Below are 17,116 nucleotides of genomic sequence, written 5' to 3'. Positions count from 1 at the left end.
CCGAGAATTAGTGAATGAAGAAATTAATGAATGCATGAATGAAAGTGTTTTAGGGGATCGATATAGATGTATGGACTAGAACTAGGACACTGGCATTTATCTGTGACCATTTTTAGATATTCGGTGCAAATTTTGATAGTCTTCTCTGTGAAGAACACTACGCTTCCCTTGTTTCAGGAAAAAAAAATCAAAAAGCAAGGATTAACCTCCGTCAAAATTATTTCTTTAAATTTTGAAACAAAATGGGTGCAATCATATGTGACTAAGTCTGAGCGATATTTTCAGGATTAAAAATATTCATTAATAATGGTAAAAGAACTTCCTTGCATAAGAATGAAGTAGTGCCCCTTCCTGAGATGCAGAGCCTGCCTTCCCTAACATGCCTCAGTGCACCTGTTTATAGTTTGATACTGCTCTAAGCTGGGATGAGGCTATGCTTTCCAAACCCCCACATTCTCGAGTCACATTCAAAACTAGACACTGTCTTTAAAGGTGGATTAAAAAATAAATCAATCTTAGACACCAGATCCGCTAGTAAAATTAAACACCAACAGAATGGGTTGTAATCGGCTAGCCACGAAAAAGGCCTTCAGTCTCCCAGCCCCATAGGCCTCTGAAGGTGTTTGGAATTCCACCATTAAAATCCAGTACTTTTGGGTTCAAGAACTGAAATCCTTTTAAATTCTCTTGAGAGGTATCACATATTACACTGTAATCATTTAATAAAAATAATGATGCTGGCTCACATTTATGGAGGCTTTAAAATGTGCAAGAAACTCTTGTAAGCATTAATAATATCTCCTTTAATCCTTGCGCTAGCCCAGTGAGGTAGGTATTACTATCATCCTACTTTACAGAGAAGGAAAAGGGAATTTCCTCTTTGTGGTTAAAGAACTGCCTGATGTCACAGCTGGTGTGTGATGGAGCCAGGACTCTGTCCTGACATATTACTCTCACTTAAATGCCTATGTTGGTGTCTCCAGTAAGTCACTCAGTGGGCACAGTGTGGTAGGCACTCTTATCCTGCTCTTGCCAATGAACATGAGGCAACTGTGAGCTGGGACAGAAGAGATGGCACAGCCAGGAAATGGAGCCGGGATAGAAGACTCTGGGCAATTCTAGGTCCAGAAAGGGAAGATAGGGGAATACCACACATGGGTTTTACAGTCTGCATGGGTTTACTCCAATACAGCCTTACTGGGCCCATCAGAATTTCCAGAAGGTGCAGATCAGCTACATCAGTCTCCTGCACATATCATCCTCCATTCCTTAAATACTCAGGATTCGCTCTGGAGCTCTTCACTCTGCCCCAGGGAGACATGGATACTCTTCAGTGGGAAACTATACTTTTCCTTTTCTGTTTTCCTTCTGTAATTTGGGTCATGGTGACCATTTTAGAACCTTTCCTGCCTGGGAAGTGTTCTAGGGTACACAAGCAACTCCACTCAGGCAAAAAGATGGCATTTATTATTTATCAAAATATAAGTGACTTCAGACCTTGAGAACCACTAGGAGACTGGAATGTAGCCAAGTGGGTATAGCTGTTTTGTCCTCAAAAATTTTAGAAAAATAGCTGAACAAATACAACAAAACAAAACAAACAAACAAACAAACAAAACCTTTGGGGAAAAATAGTTAATGAAGGTCATTTTCACAGCATTTTCCCCTTGTCCCCTCTAGAATAAAGAGAATCCAAGGTTTATCTTTTTCACTGCAGAATGGGGTGGGGATGGGGGTAGTGCCTGCAGAGATAAGGCTGGTGTCTCTTCTCCAGCCTAGACCTATGCAAGACCCATACACCTGTTCTTGGTCCCAGTGCAGCTGTGCAACTGGTCTCTCAAGAGAGTACACAGCTTATGGTCACACAAGTCAGGACTTGTCCTCAAGAGTCACACTTAAAATGCCACTTACTTTGGTTGGGACTGGGTGAGCAGGGATTCCTAGGTTTTCTATGGGCTTGACCGGTTTACAGTAAAAAGTATTGGTAGGAGTAGGACGTCATCCTAAGAAATTTCTTGATGGAGCAAGAGGGATCTTTTATAACTGATTGTTGGTTGGGGCAGGCATTATATCAAAGGAAGCCTCTGACCTGACAGGAGTGGGGGTGGGGTGTGGAAACTGAGCATCAGAGAGTCCTGTGTACTCAAACTCCCTCATCAAGGGGCCAATCCAAAGATCCGATCTGGGCTGGGTCCTGAAAGAAAAGTTCGTGTCACTTACTACTACTTAGTAGAGTATGTGAAAGTGGTGTCTTATTGCTTCTTTTCAGGTATGGAGTAATATAGAAAGATAAGGAAAGAATAAGCCTATGACTTGACCCGTGCAGTCTTTGCATCTATAACAAGACCCAGATAAGCTGGCATTTAAAAGAGTCTCCTATAGTCAAATGCATTCTTCTATTTGCACAGAGAAACAGAAGCTTTAAAGGTTTTTTTTTTTTTTATTTGAGAGAGAGGGCACATGAGAGGGGGGAGGGTCAGAGGGAGAAACAGACTCCCCGCCGAGCAGGGAGCCTGATGCGGGACTCGATCCAGGGACTCCAGGATCATGACCTGAGCCGAAGACAGTCGCCTAACCAACTGAGCCACCCAGGCGCCCAAGAAACAGAAGCTTTAAATCGCTTGTTAAAATAGCTCAGAGCTTCAGGGATCCTGAACAGCTTCCACTAAACAACAATTTGATGGGTTAAGGGTAAATGAATCTGCAATGTATAGGTTATATCGCCTCTAACAAAGATGCAAGTTTACAGAAGTTCACTGGGCAGTGATGTTTTGGGGCATCCCCAAGCTCTGGGCACTTGAAAAATTAATCAGGATATTTTGAAATAAAAAACCTATCTGAGTGTCTGCAGCAGCCATGGAAAGCATTTCTTTTGTTTTGGAAAGTCTTGGATGGGAAGACCGGAGTCTGTTTATTATATTTTGCTATTTGCTGTATCTATCCAGTGACCCAAATGTTCCATTTCATGCAGTTTAATCTCAGACCAAATGCCGTTAACTATCTGAGAATGACTTCTTCTGATTTTTCCACAGTTTCCAATTGAAGCTATAATAGCTCCTTATTCCAAGTCTCTGACCAGGTACTGTGAGAAATCACCACGCTTCACTGTAGGAGAGAGAATCAAGGAAAGGGCCAAAGCAATGACATTGGAAGCTCCTATCAATGAAAAGAGGTAATAAAAATGAGCAGTGGTGGGAAGCAGCATAAAGTGCATTAAGAACATAAAACAAAAAACAAACAAACAAACAAAAAAAACAGTGGTCATTGCAGTTCAATAGCCAAACCCACAGGAAAAAAGAATAACAAAAAGCTTATCCTCTGCATTCAGTGAGTTTGTTTATGGCTTTGAAGATGACTGCACCCTTAGAGTATTCCAACACATAACGAAGCCCGAATTCAGGAAAACGTGTGTGTGCTGGGCTTTACAGTAAAGGAACTGACTTCTATTTTAGGGGAATGAAATTACCTCTCCTAAGATAAAGGAAGGTTTTATGATTCCTATTTGCTTTGAGTGACTTTAATACCACATTAGGAAATATATAAAATTTAAAACAAACAAACAAAAAATAACAGAGGGTCAGCAGATTTTTTTGAAAAGGAATTTCTGGTTTTATAAGCAATTATAAGATCACAGTTCCCAAGAAAGGAAAACCTAGGACCCAATTTCAGTATGCACAAAGTAATAGATAATTTGATACAGTCCTATGTACAAAACTAAAGATGGGTGGTACTCCTGGTTACTCGCTCCTACATGGGGGTTCATCCATCATCAGCATCCATCCACACAGGGATAAACAGGGTTGGGAGTGGGGAGAATTAGACCTCCTGGCTCATGACTTGTTCTAAAGAGTTTACTTGATAGTCAGCATCAACCATGGAGGCTTGTTTTCCCAAAGCTACCAAAACTACCCCCCGCTTTTTTTTTGTGGCATAGATGTGGTGAGACTCTGCATTAGGAGTAGGAGTAAGATCTGGTTGTCCCCCCTCCTCTACCCTCCCACGAGTTAGCCAAGTCGTCCTCCAATGGTCAGCTTGAATTCCTACAGTTAGGATTCTACCCATAAAAGGACTCAACTGGCCATATACAGATACATTGTCTTCCCTCCCAAAGTCTTGGTGACCTTCAAAGCATAGGTAGCTGAATAGATTCCTTCCCTTACCCACATCTGACAGGGTCATCTACGGTTGCCTCAGGTGTAGATGCATCCTAAGCCATGCTTCTGGCCATGTCCAGGGAGATCTCAGCCAATGCAATTCTGTTTTGTTTTGTTTTTTTTTAATGCAATTCTTTTATTGCCACAAACCTTAGTACTTTGAAACTCCTAAAATGTTCATGGATAAAACTAAAATTTAAAAATACTAGATTTTCTTGCCAATCCTAAGCATTTTATTTCAGATATTGTGAAGTATTATTTTGAGAAGAGGTCAAAGACTGCCAGTGGGGTGAATGTTGAAACTCCCCCTGGGCCTTCCTAGTTGGGGGCCTGCTCTGCCAGCGATTCTGTGGAAGCTGATGCATGACATGGAGGACAGGCTGTAGGGGACCCTGGTTTCTGATCCCAGTGGAACTGGTGAATCCAAGTGTTGGAAATTTCCTGGTGGGCAGAACTATAAGCTGTGTTCCACAAGGCATCCAGGAATCAGTTATAATTCGAATTCTTTGGGGGCACTTCCCGAAAGTAAAATGAAGTCTTGTCATTGCTTGATTTCTCTGACCTTAAGAGACTAGGATTTCTACTTCCTTCTGGAAGTAGACTCTTCAGTGGACTATGGACTCTCTTCTCATTGTGTAACTACCTACCTATGTGGAGGGAAAATGGATGCGTGTCAAGGTCATTTGCCTTTCAGGAGTCAGAACAACAGATTTAAGATCTGACCTAAGCCTCAGGTGACTATTTGCAAAGACAGAATCAAAGCCTCTGCCAAGATTCTGCTAGCTGTCCCTCAGCCTACACTGCTCACTGTATGGCATGGAGCATGGCTGGTACCTATCCGAAGCCAACAGGTGTCTTACATGAGGGAGGGCCTCAGAAACCTTGGTTTGGGGGAGAGGCCCGAAAGCCTCTTCCACTGTTTGTGGGCTCCAAAGCTCACCTAATGTCATTTCTTCCGGCCATTCTTTTTGCCTGTTCTTTGGGTGTTTGAGTCGTTGCAAAGTCTACACAGTTCAACTGATGTTGGTCTCGAAGGGCATTCTTCTCAGACCCAAGTGTTACACTGGAACTCAACAAGTGAATAATAACCAGAAAGAAAAAGCTCCATTTGGTGTTTCTTACTGTGACAGGAACTCCCAAACTCCATCACCTCTGAGATGCAGGAACTCACACTAACCTTTAATTGGGTTGAGGGTTCAAAATCTCTTATATAATTTCCTGTTTACAAACATTTTTACAAATCTCAGAGGCGATAGAAATATGTGTTAGATTTTTAGTTGTTCCTCAAGTCTCTGTTTTTACTTGTATTATTACAGAACCCTAATGTGTTTGCAAAGGCTGGCTCTCCCAGCAGGCCCTATAGAGACAACATTCTATAATGAATGCAGCCTTTCTGAACCCATTTGAGGGGGTTGGGTAAGTTACCACAATCATATGCGGAGCCTTTTCAAACTTCACTTCTTGTCCCAATTCTCATTTCCTCTTGTTTGTAGTAGAAAATAGATTAGTAAGGTTTTGGGAAGTTCAGATCACCAGGACAGTAGGTCAGGTGAGTGTAGGGAAAAGGGAGAGAGAAGGAAATGAGGGTGGTGCTCAAGTGTCCAATTTGGGTACTATATAAAACATAACCATTGACCAAAACATGGAAAGTAGGGAAGAAGCCAGCTCAAGGGCTTGGTATTGTCCATCTGAAGACTATCCAGGCACATCTGCCTGCTGGCCAGTCTGTTGACTTTCTCATGTCTGAACTGATATACTCAGCAGGGACTAGTCTCATTCAGTTAGTCGTCACCGAAATTTCCATTTCCTGATTCAGAAACTGTGCTTCTGGTGCCATTTCTGCTCCTAACTGCTACTATACAACTCCAAGCAATGCTGGCACTCTGGAGCTATGACCTTCTGAAACTCACTTCAAAGGACAATTCAGTCTGCAAATGATCAAGTGATGAGGATGCTGAACAGGTCAAGGCCAAGGGCAGAACTCATTGTCAGGCCACTAGAAATCTATGTTCAGGTTAATGCCAATCTGTTGATTAGCTGCCCTTGTGTGTGGTCATCTAGCTAGCTACAAGCCAGTTCATATTTGTACAAAATAATATAAGGGTAGCCAAAGACAGAGTTGAAATCCAAGTACTGTGTTTTTAGAGCATCCCTCTTTCGATGCACCTGTCTAATATCTACGTCAAAAACCCTATCACAGGGCAATATTGGGGGCTGAAATAGGATTCTCATGGCAGAAACAAAAACAACAGGGAAGTTGGAGAAGTGTGGGTGGGTCTGAAGCTGAAGTCAAGCACGATAATACATGTTGCTGCTCTGAGAACAGGAGAAACAGCAAGTTCCACGAGACACCCTTCTAGGAATGGAATACAAGTATATTGGGGCTATAGATCGACTGGCAGGAGCAGGGGAGTTCATGCTGAGTCCACTGGGAGGTCACTGGAGAGCGCAAGTTTCCTTTCCACAGACTCCTAATCAGTGTCAGTCAAACCACTCCGGGATTGAACTTTGTTGTGCAAGGAGCGCTGGGAGGATGGCTGTGGAAAGAAGAGGCTTGTTCTCAGCAACTGCCCTCCAACCAGTGGGAGGGCCACTGTTACCTGACATGTAGGGAGTATGCATGCATGAATGCCTGGAACAAATGTTCCTAGTGCCTCTCTAATGGGGAAGGGGTTAAGGGAAAGGCCTGCCATAGGAGAGGACAATGGGAGATGGGTGCCAAGTGAAGATTCACTTAAGGGTAAGATATTGGAGAAATGGAAGATGAAACAAGTTGTATTTTCTTACATTTATTGGCTAATTAAATTTCATTAAATTCCTAAGTGCTTCCCCATTCACAGATATTTCAAATGTGGTTCACAAAAATGCAGCATAAAAAAAAATCAAAAGGCAAAAACAAGGTCCCCAGGATTCTAGTCCCACATACTCCCTCCCTTGAGTAAGTCACAAAGTTCTTTGAACTCTAGTTTCATTTGTCAATAGGTATGATAGGTCCCACCATGCTTCTATAAAAATGAATGTTAGCAGGATCCAACAGCTCATTTAACTGGTAGTGCCACACAAAGCTGAAAGTACGTATGGTTACAAAATATTAGATCAGCCTTCTTAGCTGCCTGGAATTCCTAATTCCCAATGAATATATGGCTCCTGTTTTTAGATCCATAAGCACTGAATGTTACTATCTATTTTCTCACTGAGGATCTAGCAAAAACTCCCATCTCCCAATGGACCATCTAAAAGCATCTTAGTAACTCCTCTTCTTGCTATTGCCTGCTGTCTGCACAAGGCCATGCATGTAGTAGACATTCAAAAAACATTTGTTGATGCCTCATGGTATCATGAGAAGTCCTGGGGTTTTATAATACTTTTAAACCTCTCCACTATTCATGGGAGAGTTGGAGAATAGCAGTGCTGTGTGTGTGTGTGTGTGTGTGTGTGTGTGTGTGTGTGTGAGAGAGAGAGAGAGAGAGAGAGGGAGAGACAGAGAGGTTTATTGTTCATTATAGAAACTCCTTTGTCCTTTGCTTTTCTTCTAATTTGGAAACATTTAGTATCTGCTATTGTCGAGAGCCCTTGGTTAAAGTGGAGATGGAAAAGAATGTAAAATGAACCGTTACAGAGCTATTCATACTAAAGGGAAAATAACTGAAACCTGTGAGTACTGATGAAATCTCAGAACAGGTCCAATATGTAAGAAAAGTAGGTTAAACAAACACATTAAAAAAAAAACCACACACACACAACAAATAAGGAAACAAATCAGACTTGGCATTTCTTGTTAGAAGCTATCATCTGGGGCGCCTGGGTGGCTCAGTCGGTTAAGCAACTGCCTTCGGCTCAGGTCATGATCCTGGAGTCCCGGGATCGAGTCCCGCATCGGGCTCCCTGCTCAGCAGGGAGTCTGCTTCTCCCTCTGACCCTCCTCCCTCTCATGCTGTCTCTCATTCTCTCTCTCTCAAATAAATAAAAAAATCTTTAAAAAAAAAAAAAAGAAGCTATCATCTGAGTCTATGCTGTCCAGGACAGCAGCAATAAGCCCCAAGAGGCTACAGACCCCACAGAATGAGGCAGGTACACAATGAGATTGCTGTTAAGTCTAAGTATAAAAAGGACACTGGATTTTAAAGACTGCATGAAAAAAGAATGTAATGTATTTCACTGATATATTAGTTATATGTTGAAATTAAAATATTTTAGATATATTGGGCTAAAAATATATTCAAATTAATTTTACTAGTTTTTTTTTTTTTTTTGCTTTTTGTTTTTTACTTTTTAAATGTGACTATGAGAAAATTTAAAATTAGGTGTATGGCTAACATTATATTCCTGTTGAGCAGAACTGATCTAAAACATCCCAAATATGACAAAGCTTTGATTGCACAAATGCCCTTAATAAGTAAGTCTTCTTACAAGTGAGATACAAAGGTCAGAGATGCAGCCCCAATTCACCAGCTGCGTTAAGAACATTGCAGACAGATCGGGGGGAATAGAGAATAAGGATAGTTTAGTTGTAAGGAGAAACTATGTAAAATTACCAAAAGAGCCATTTCAGAAAGCTACTTTGTCATGAGATATGGCATGATGTGGGACACTATTACATATTGGGTGAAATTTTAAATTTTATATTAAAAAAGTAAGTGTGCCTGCCTTGGAGAATTGAACTACTCTCTTTTTTTAGTAATAGAACTTAAAATTGTACTTTAAACTGCATCATTATTTTTACTTTAAAAAATAGGACTGGTAAGATGAACAGCTATTTTAATTGCATTCTGCTCCAGTGAAATCCAGGACTTAAAAATATATATTTTTAAAAGCTATAGCTCTAGCATTTTTATTGGTCTGACTGGTGAAAAATGATGTTTTTGCTTTTTGCAGGAATATCGTGGGCAGAGCAATAATGATCAATCCCTGATGAATATAACAATGACTCCAGGCCATCACTGGGGAATGGCAAGAACCTCATTTTTATAACTATGTTTAAACACAATATGTAGGGGATTTTGTTTGTTTGTCAGCTTTTTATAGAAATTACTCCAGTAAGCCTAATGAAAAATTGAGGCAGATTCATCAAATGTATATTTCAGACTGAAGGTCAGGATTCTATGGCTCCTATTTTCTATGCAACTATATAAGCAAACTTCCCTGTCTCCGAGTTCAACAAATATTTCCTGAGCACCTCCCTGCCTGTCTTGTATTAGATAGGAAGAACATAAAGAACAATAAGATATGAACTTTGAATTTTAAGAACAGCGAATTTCTATTTTAAAATAACTTTAAGGGATCTTAAAGAACATGTCTAATTTTACCACCTTTTTTTTTTTTTTACATGAGAAAAAACAGAGATCCAGAGTATAAAGTGACTTATTCAGGGTCACAGAACCTGTTTTGGGAAAAACCAGTACTAGAAGCCATGTATTTTGATTCCCAATCTAACTCTTTTGTATTGCAGTATGTTGCTTTAGTTTAGACAACTACAAAGACCGGATTCTTTTTTTTTTTTTTTTTTTCCTATCCCTGGCTCTTCTGATGCATATCACTTACTTTTTTCCAAGCAATGCCTCATTGCAGTGAAGGCAATAATTGTATTTGGAGGATTACTCTAAACAGAACAAACCCAAGCAGAGAGCAGCCCTGGGCCCTCTCCATAGATCACAGCTTATGGCAGCTCCCCTGGGGAACAGAGAAGCACTTGGACCAGCTTTAAGTTTAAGTGCATGTCACCATGATGTACGGTGTCTTTGGTGTCCGTATATCATGGAGTGGAAGGGGTGTCGCCCATGGACGGAGAGCATCCATTCTCCTCTCCTGACAGTGTGCCTTTTCCCCAAACAAGACATATCTGTGCGATTATAATCTTATCCGGGCTGGCTTGCTTCCTCCAGAGCTCATCTGCAGTGAAGGGGAGAGTCAGTCAGCATTTTGTAGAGAGAAGTTTGGGGGGGCATTCTTTGAGAAACAATGAAAGAGATGTAGAATTGAGAAAATATAAGGTTCTTCTATCTACATTGTTTTCAGCTTCTTCTTAACATCTCAAAGGGCCTAATTCCTGTGTGCAGAGAAATATATAAGAGCAACTTTTCAAAAGTCATCCTTTTCTTGATTAACCTTTGATTAACCACTTCCTGGCTGGGTGACTCAGAAAAGTTACCAACATTTCTTTGCTTTAATTTCCTTACTGCAAAAATGGGGATTATATGAAAATAGTGCTTACGTTATGGAATTATTATGAAGAATAAATGGATAAATACAATGAAACCCTTAGTCTAGAACCCAGTGATTGCATTGTCTTCAGTGCCAGGTAATTGTTGTCATTACCATATTTTCTTTCCTAGGACATGGTCTGAGGTAGCCTAGGTAAAGTTATAAACTTAAAGAATTATTCTTTTAATAATCAAAGATCTTCTCAAGCAAAAGGTACCTCAGGACTCACCTTTCCACATTAGCTGGAGGACAGAAAGTAAGGCTCACAAAGAGACAACCCAAGAGTAAATTGATCCATTCAGTCTTTTTTCCCCCTCTCATCCATCCATCCATTTTTTTACCCATCTCGATCTGTTCATTCAGCAACTGTCTTACTGTCTTGGAGTTTGGTAGTATAATTGAATGTGCTTGAGGACTTCTTTCCTTGGCCTAATGATAGATCTGCTTCTTCCTCATTGTCAAGGCTTAAGGGAAAATGTGAGGTTGGCTTCTACCCAAAGGCACAGATTCGTCACTCAGATTCCTGTTGCTTAAGTGGGCATCTGGCCTGAATTTGTGTTTCATCAGACTTTTACTGTATTATATGCATGTATATAATATATTACATAATATATTATATATAATATAATAGATCTCAGTTTCACCCTAGAAGAATGTAATCATGATGTTATCAAAGGGGTCAGCTGGATAAAGGCAGTAGGGCATCTTTTCTCTACTTGTGCATGGTGCAGAAAGAGGACCTTGAGCACTACCCTAAGCTTAGGTTCTTGCACAGATTCCAGAGAGTTTGGTCCTGTCCCCTTCTCAAACAAAGACTGACAATATGGCTGTTGCCTGGAAATAACCACGTAATACTACTTGGCTGGGGTGGGGGCAGTGCTCTCCAAAGTGAGCAAAGCCCTTGAGCCACCTCTCCTCTCTGATTTGACCCAATGGAAGACTTTCTAAGGATGAGCTATCACTCTGTCTCAGCAGTGTGACAGACATTTCCTAGCTGACCCTGGACCTCCTTTCCTTACATGATGTTCTAAATCACCATATTTAGGATTTCTATACTACTCTGAATTTAACAGTACTCTTAATGTATGTTGGTCTTCTCTGCCTAAGACTGTAAATCCCAAATTTGGAATACCAGTGCTTCCCAGTTTTTTTTGTTTAATCCAATGACTAGCACAGGCTGAGAATACAGTAGAGAATTATTCAGTGGTAGGTGAATAGATTGAATGTTGAAATTAGAAGTTTGGAAAATCAGAAGAGTCTACTGATTGTTTATCTTAAGTCCAATTTATATGGTCTAATTATCATCCTTATTATCATAATCACCACAACAGCCTCTCCTTGCATGTGAAAATGGTGTGTGTGATTTTCTTTCTTTGTGATTTTTTTTTTCCTAGTGCCTTTTGATCACTACATCACTTCCTGGTGACTTCATTCACCTGCAAACATTCTGAATAACAAATACAGCACATAAACCTAAGCTACCACATATAGTAAAACGTCAACTGTTTTCTACAGGATAGACTCAAGGGAGTGAACCAACAATTACTGATGCTATAAAGCCACCCATACCATCCTTCAAACTACTTTGTTCTTTTGTAAAGGAAAAAAAAAACCAAATAAACAACATGGCTCCTCTCAATCAGCTGATGCTGAAAAGAGCATTGACGTTTGTTTTCTGAATGATGTTTGACTGTGAGTGCTCAATAATTAGAAATATTTAATGCAGGCAAACATCAGCAAGTTAAAATTGTTTTCTGCTTAAGTCTTGTCATTTGCCAGAAAGGAAATGATATGTTAGACATGTTGCCTCTTTCTCAGTATGATAGCAACTAAAGTGGCTTAAAATTGGATTCATTTATAAAGCTGGACACTATTAATATCATTCCCTGCATGATGGTAATTCATTTTACTCTGCTTTGTCTCAGAAGCAGTAGGGGCTCCATTCCTTATATTCAGTTTGCAGTCCTAATTAAGTATTCATTATAGAATACATATTTTTTCATTTAGGATTGAATATCAAACATTTATGTGGTGTATTACACTTGTTTACTATTAGGTCAATGTAGTCAATGTAGTGAGGTATTGTACATCTAGTAGTTATGTGTCTTCAACCTGTAAAATTAAGGTTGGGAGGAACTCAGCTGGAGCAAAAACTTGTCTCCCTCAGCGTTCTTATTTCACTGCCATTGCACCAAATAAGCTGAAAACCTAACTAAATGTAACTACTCTGGTTCCCCCATTGAGAATAAAAAGATGCTCCATGGATTCAGTGTAAAGTTGACATGGCACGAACAGAAATTTCATATGAGATTCTGTAGAACCATGATCCTGCAAACTTTTACTATTGGCAGTTGAAGGGGCTAGACATCAAGAAAGGAAAAGAGCATGGAGAAGTTTAATGGAATAAAATTAAGCCATATAAAATATAACTAGAACATCAGGAGATGTCATCTGGTGAGATGTTAAATTATGTTCGTATGTTGTAAGACAACTGTTCTGTTCTAGATAGAAGTGGGTTTATAACCCTAGTGGTTTAATCCTTCATACTTGACTTTATAAGCAATGGCATATATATATATATATATATATATTTATTTATTTATTTATTTATTTATTTATTTATTTATATGCTTGATATATATATGTGTGTATATATATGCCTGATTTATATATCAGTACATATTTTGCATTTATATTATGCTTTTTCTTTGGGGGTTCAAACAACCAGAAAGAATTTGCTTTATTCAAATTCACATGGTAATCAACAATAACTTTCAAAGGTTGAGTTTAAAACTTACAAGCTAGGGGTACCTGGGTGGCACAGTTGGTTAAGCTCCTGATTCTTGGTTTTGGCTCAGGTCCTGATCTCAGGGTTGTGGGATCGAGTCCCACTGTGGGTTCATAGTGCAGAGTCTGCTTAAGACTCTCTCTCCCTCTGCCCCTTCCCAGCACAAGCTCTCTCTCTCTCTCTTTCTCTCTCTCAAATAAATAAATGGTAAAAAAAATAAAAAATAAAACTCATAAGCAAAGATACATAAGCAAAAAAACCATAGTAACAAATAAATTATCAAATTGGGATCACTCAAAAACTCTGTGAGTCTTGGGCCCCTTGAGTGTCTCAGTTGGTTAAGCATTCGACTCTTGGTTTCAGCTCAGGTCATGGTTTCAGCTCAGGTCATGATCTCAGGGTTCTGAAATCAAGCCCCATGTGGGGCTCATGCTTAGCATGGAGTCAGCTTGAAATTCTTTCTGACTCCCTCTCTCTCCCTCTCAGCTCCTCCCCCAACTTGTGCACTCTATTAAATAAATAAATAAATAAATAAATAAATAAATAAATAAAATCTTTAAAAAAAAATCTGTGAGTCTCCTTAGGATTCATATAGAAATGACCCAAATGAAACCATGATGGGAACTTGAACCCATAACACTTAATTAAGTGTCAGATATGGGCGCCTGGGTGGCTCAGTTGGTTAAGCGACTGCCTTCGGCTCAGGTCATGATCCTGGAGTCCCAGGATCGAGTCCTGCATCGGGCTCCCTGCTCGGCAGGGAGTCTGCTTTGCCCTCTGACCCTATCCCCTCTCATGTGTTCTCTCTCATTCTCTCTCTCTCAAATAAATAAATAAAATCTTAAAAAAAAAAAAAAAAAGAAATAAGTGTCAGATATTTTGAGTGTCAGTTATGTTCAAAGTCATTTGTTTGTAGTTGGAAATGAAGAAGGAGGGACAGGAAGAAAGGAAGAAGTAATAATTCTTAGTTGTTAATCACAATCATATTGGACAAGCTAGCTATAAACATAGGTTAATTAAATAATAATTGAAGATTCTGTATATAATGGCACAGGGCAAGGTATGTTCCATTGGTAAGAACAATGGCTTTACAGTTTATAGGAGGGACAGATTATATTTATCATGAATGAACTAAGGCAGCTGCTTAGAAAAGGGAGCTCTTTATCTGGGCCTTGAAGGATTGTTTGAAATGAGAGCAAATGCATTTAAGTAAGAGAGGTAAGTATGAAGAAAGGAAGGGAAGTAAGATAATGCAGGGATTGTTGGAGCACCAAATCTAGATTGACTTACTAGCAGCAAAGGGCAGAGAAGAGTAAAAGGGAAGATGGATTGGTTGGATTGTAGAAGGTGTGAATAGCATGCTAAGAATTTAAGAGTTTATCCTCTAGGAAATGAAAAGAAACTGAGAGTTTTGCAACCAGAATTAAAGTGTTATATTCAAAAGACTTAGCTTGCTGCAGATTTAATTAATTTGATAAGGAAGAGACTGAAGGAAAGGAGATGGGGGATTGTTGCTGTAGCGCTGAACAGGACGGTGAGAGCCTAAAGTGAATTTGTGGCAGCAACAAAAGAAAAGAATTGCTGCGTGACACGAAAGGAGCCCACTGGACTTGGGGACTCAAGGAGTTTTGTTAGGTCAAGGCATCAAATGTCCCAAATTGATACTAAAGAAAAGTAATAAGGCAATTTTTTTTTACTTCTTTATTAATTACTGGTTTGTTGACATTTTTTCCCATTAGAATATATCATGGTGCCAATATATGAGGCCAAAATGTATTTCCCCACCAAATCTGTTTTCCCATTGACTAATGACTAAGCTTAGTCACTGAAAATTCCTAATTTCTCTCTCTCTCTCTCTCTCTCTCTCGTGTGTGTGTATACATACATACATACATATATACATACTTATTTATTTATTTATTTATTTATTTATTTATTTATTTAATTTATTTATTTTTTGCACAGAAGGAAAGGATTCTCTATTTACCCATTGTCTGGTCTTTAGGAGAAGTCCATATCCAAAGAAAGATAAAAACATCAGAGCTATGTTGGCGAGAATTTTCTTTTTCCAACCATGTAACAGAGTAAGGTTTCTAGGACTAGCAAAGCTTTCCGTAGATGAGATCATCTACTTTCAGGACTTCTAACATTCCTTTCCTCTGTCCAGAATTGAGGGTCTGTATACACATCTATTCAAAGGCTTGCAGTATTTTCCATTGGGCCTTTTGATTATTTTAGTTTGTTTGCTTCAAGTTTTCTGATCTTCCTCTTGCTTTAAAACATTTTGAAATTTCAAATGAGTAAATATGGGCCATTACAGAGGTATCTAATCTGAACAACTGCTTGAACATCACATATGATGCCATGTAATTCTCTTAGAAAACCTCCTCCTGTCCTGGTCATATAAGAAATGCTCCTGTTTAATTCATGGAAGATTCCCCAATACTGCCAAAAAAGTCCCTCTGGCACTAGTGACTATCCTGCCCCATTTTTCACCCCTGCTAAATTCGTTCTCCAGGGCCTCTGTGAAGATGGTGACTTTACAAATTCCTCCTTTGACAAATTCCTCCCTGGGGAGACATTATGGATGTTGATGGGGAAAATGCATCTTGCCAAGATTATAACCTACTCAAAATGTGGAGCCTAAGAGTTTGGAAGCTGAGTGGTGCCTTTTAGGCTAGAGATTTACTTAAGATTCAACAGTAAATGGTTAGCTAATGTTTACAACAGGGATGCACAATTAATAAATGCAAAATTTGTGCTTCACTTCTATTTCCAAAGTGAATAGGATGTTTGTCAAAGCAAGAAACTTTGCTTTGATTATAAGCTACAGATAATGAAAATGTGTTTGTGTTTCACAAATACATTTGATTCTAGTGGATTGTATTTCCCATCAGGGAATCAGGTTCAGCAAATATTTTCACATGCTAACTCCTTAAATCATGGAGGAGGTTTTAGTTGACTAGAAATACAATAAGCTTAGAGAATAGAGGTTTGCACAGAAAGTAAGTAATAGAGTTTATAATTGTTCTTCACTAGAATTTATAAGGACCAGCATTGAGTTGCTAACTGTAAAATAAGAATACCATCTACTTTTTTAGGTGGGGGGAAACCTCATGAAAACATCATCTCCACTTTTTCTTAATCTTCTTAACAAATCAAAGATAATTATTCCAAACATATCATCCCTTTGTGATGGGTATGAAGGACCCATACTGAAATGTTTTTGACCAAAAAAAAATTAATTGCAAGTAGGAAATATACATCTGGAATAGGGGGGATTTAGTAGAAGACTGTCTGAACATGATTTAAAGAACCGAGTCACTGTAAAGGGATTCTAGCTAGGAATCCAGGCACAGAGGAGTTAAAGGCTTGTTACTCAGCCCCTTAAAGCATATCTTTCTACAGAGTCAAGAAGAAATTGGCTACCAGAACTAGCAAGAGATATTTTGCTCTTGATCAAGGGAGTGAGATGAATTCTCCAGGGTTATATTCCAGAATGAGCTAAAATATCCTACTTACATATACCACAGAGAGAGAGGGTCTGCCTGGGATAAAACTGAATTAATAAGAATGAGGGCTACCTCTCTCAGCAAAGGCAAAATGCATTGGAGACAAAACTTAGCATTAATGGTCACAGTCTTAATACTGGAAATTCTCACATTGTGAGGACTATAATTAAAACAAAGAAAGAAGAAACGTCATTGTGTATTTTAATTCCTGAATGTTTTCTCACATCTTTCTTGGAACTAGTTCATTATAGGGAGAGGACTAACCTAGAGAGCAAAATTTCTGTCTCAAAGAAGAAAGAGTTGAGGAGATGATGCTGGATGATAAACAGGGGTTATGGATATGACTGAGCTTAACTCTAAGAACTGCTTCTCTTCTGATGTCTTTGCTGTTGCTTGTTTGTTCTCTTGAGGCTGTTAGCAGAAATGCAACAGATTTCACCTGTTATGAAATTTCAGCTCAA

The sequence above is a fragment of the Mirounga angustirostris genome, unplaced genomic scaffold (genome assembly GCF_029215605.1).
Source record: "Mirounga angustirostris isolate CCGP_5_RB_7025 unplaced genomic scaffold, mMirAng1.0.hap1 SCAF_14, whole genome shotgun sequence".
NCBI lineage: Eukaryota > Metazoa > Chordata > Mammalia > Carnivora > Phocidae > Mirounga > Mirounga angustirostris.
The sequence above is the reverse complement of the archived record's forward strand: the minus strand, read 5'-3'. Positions refer to the sequence as shown.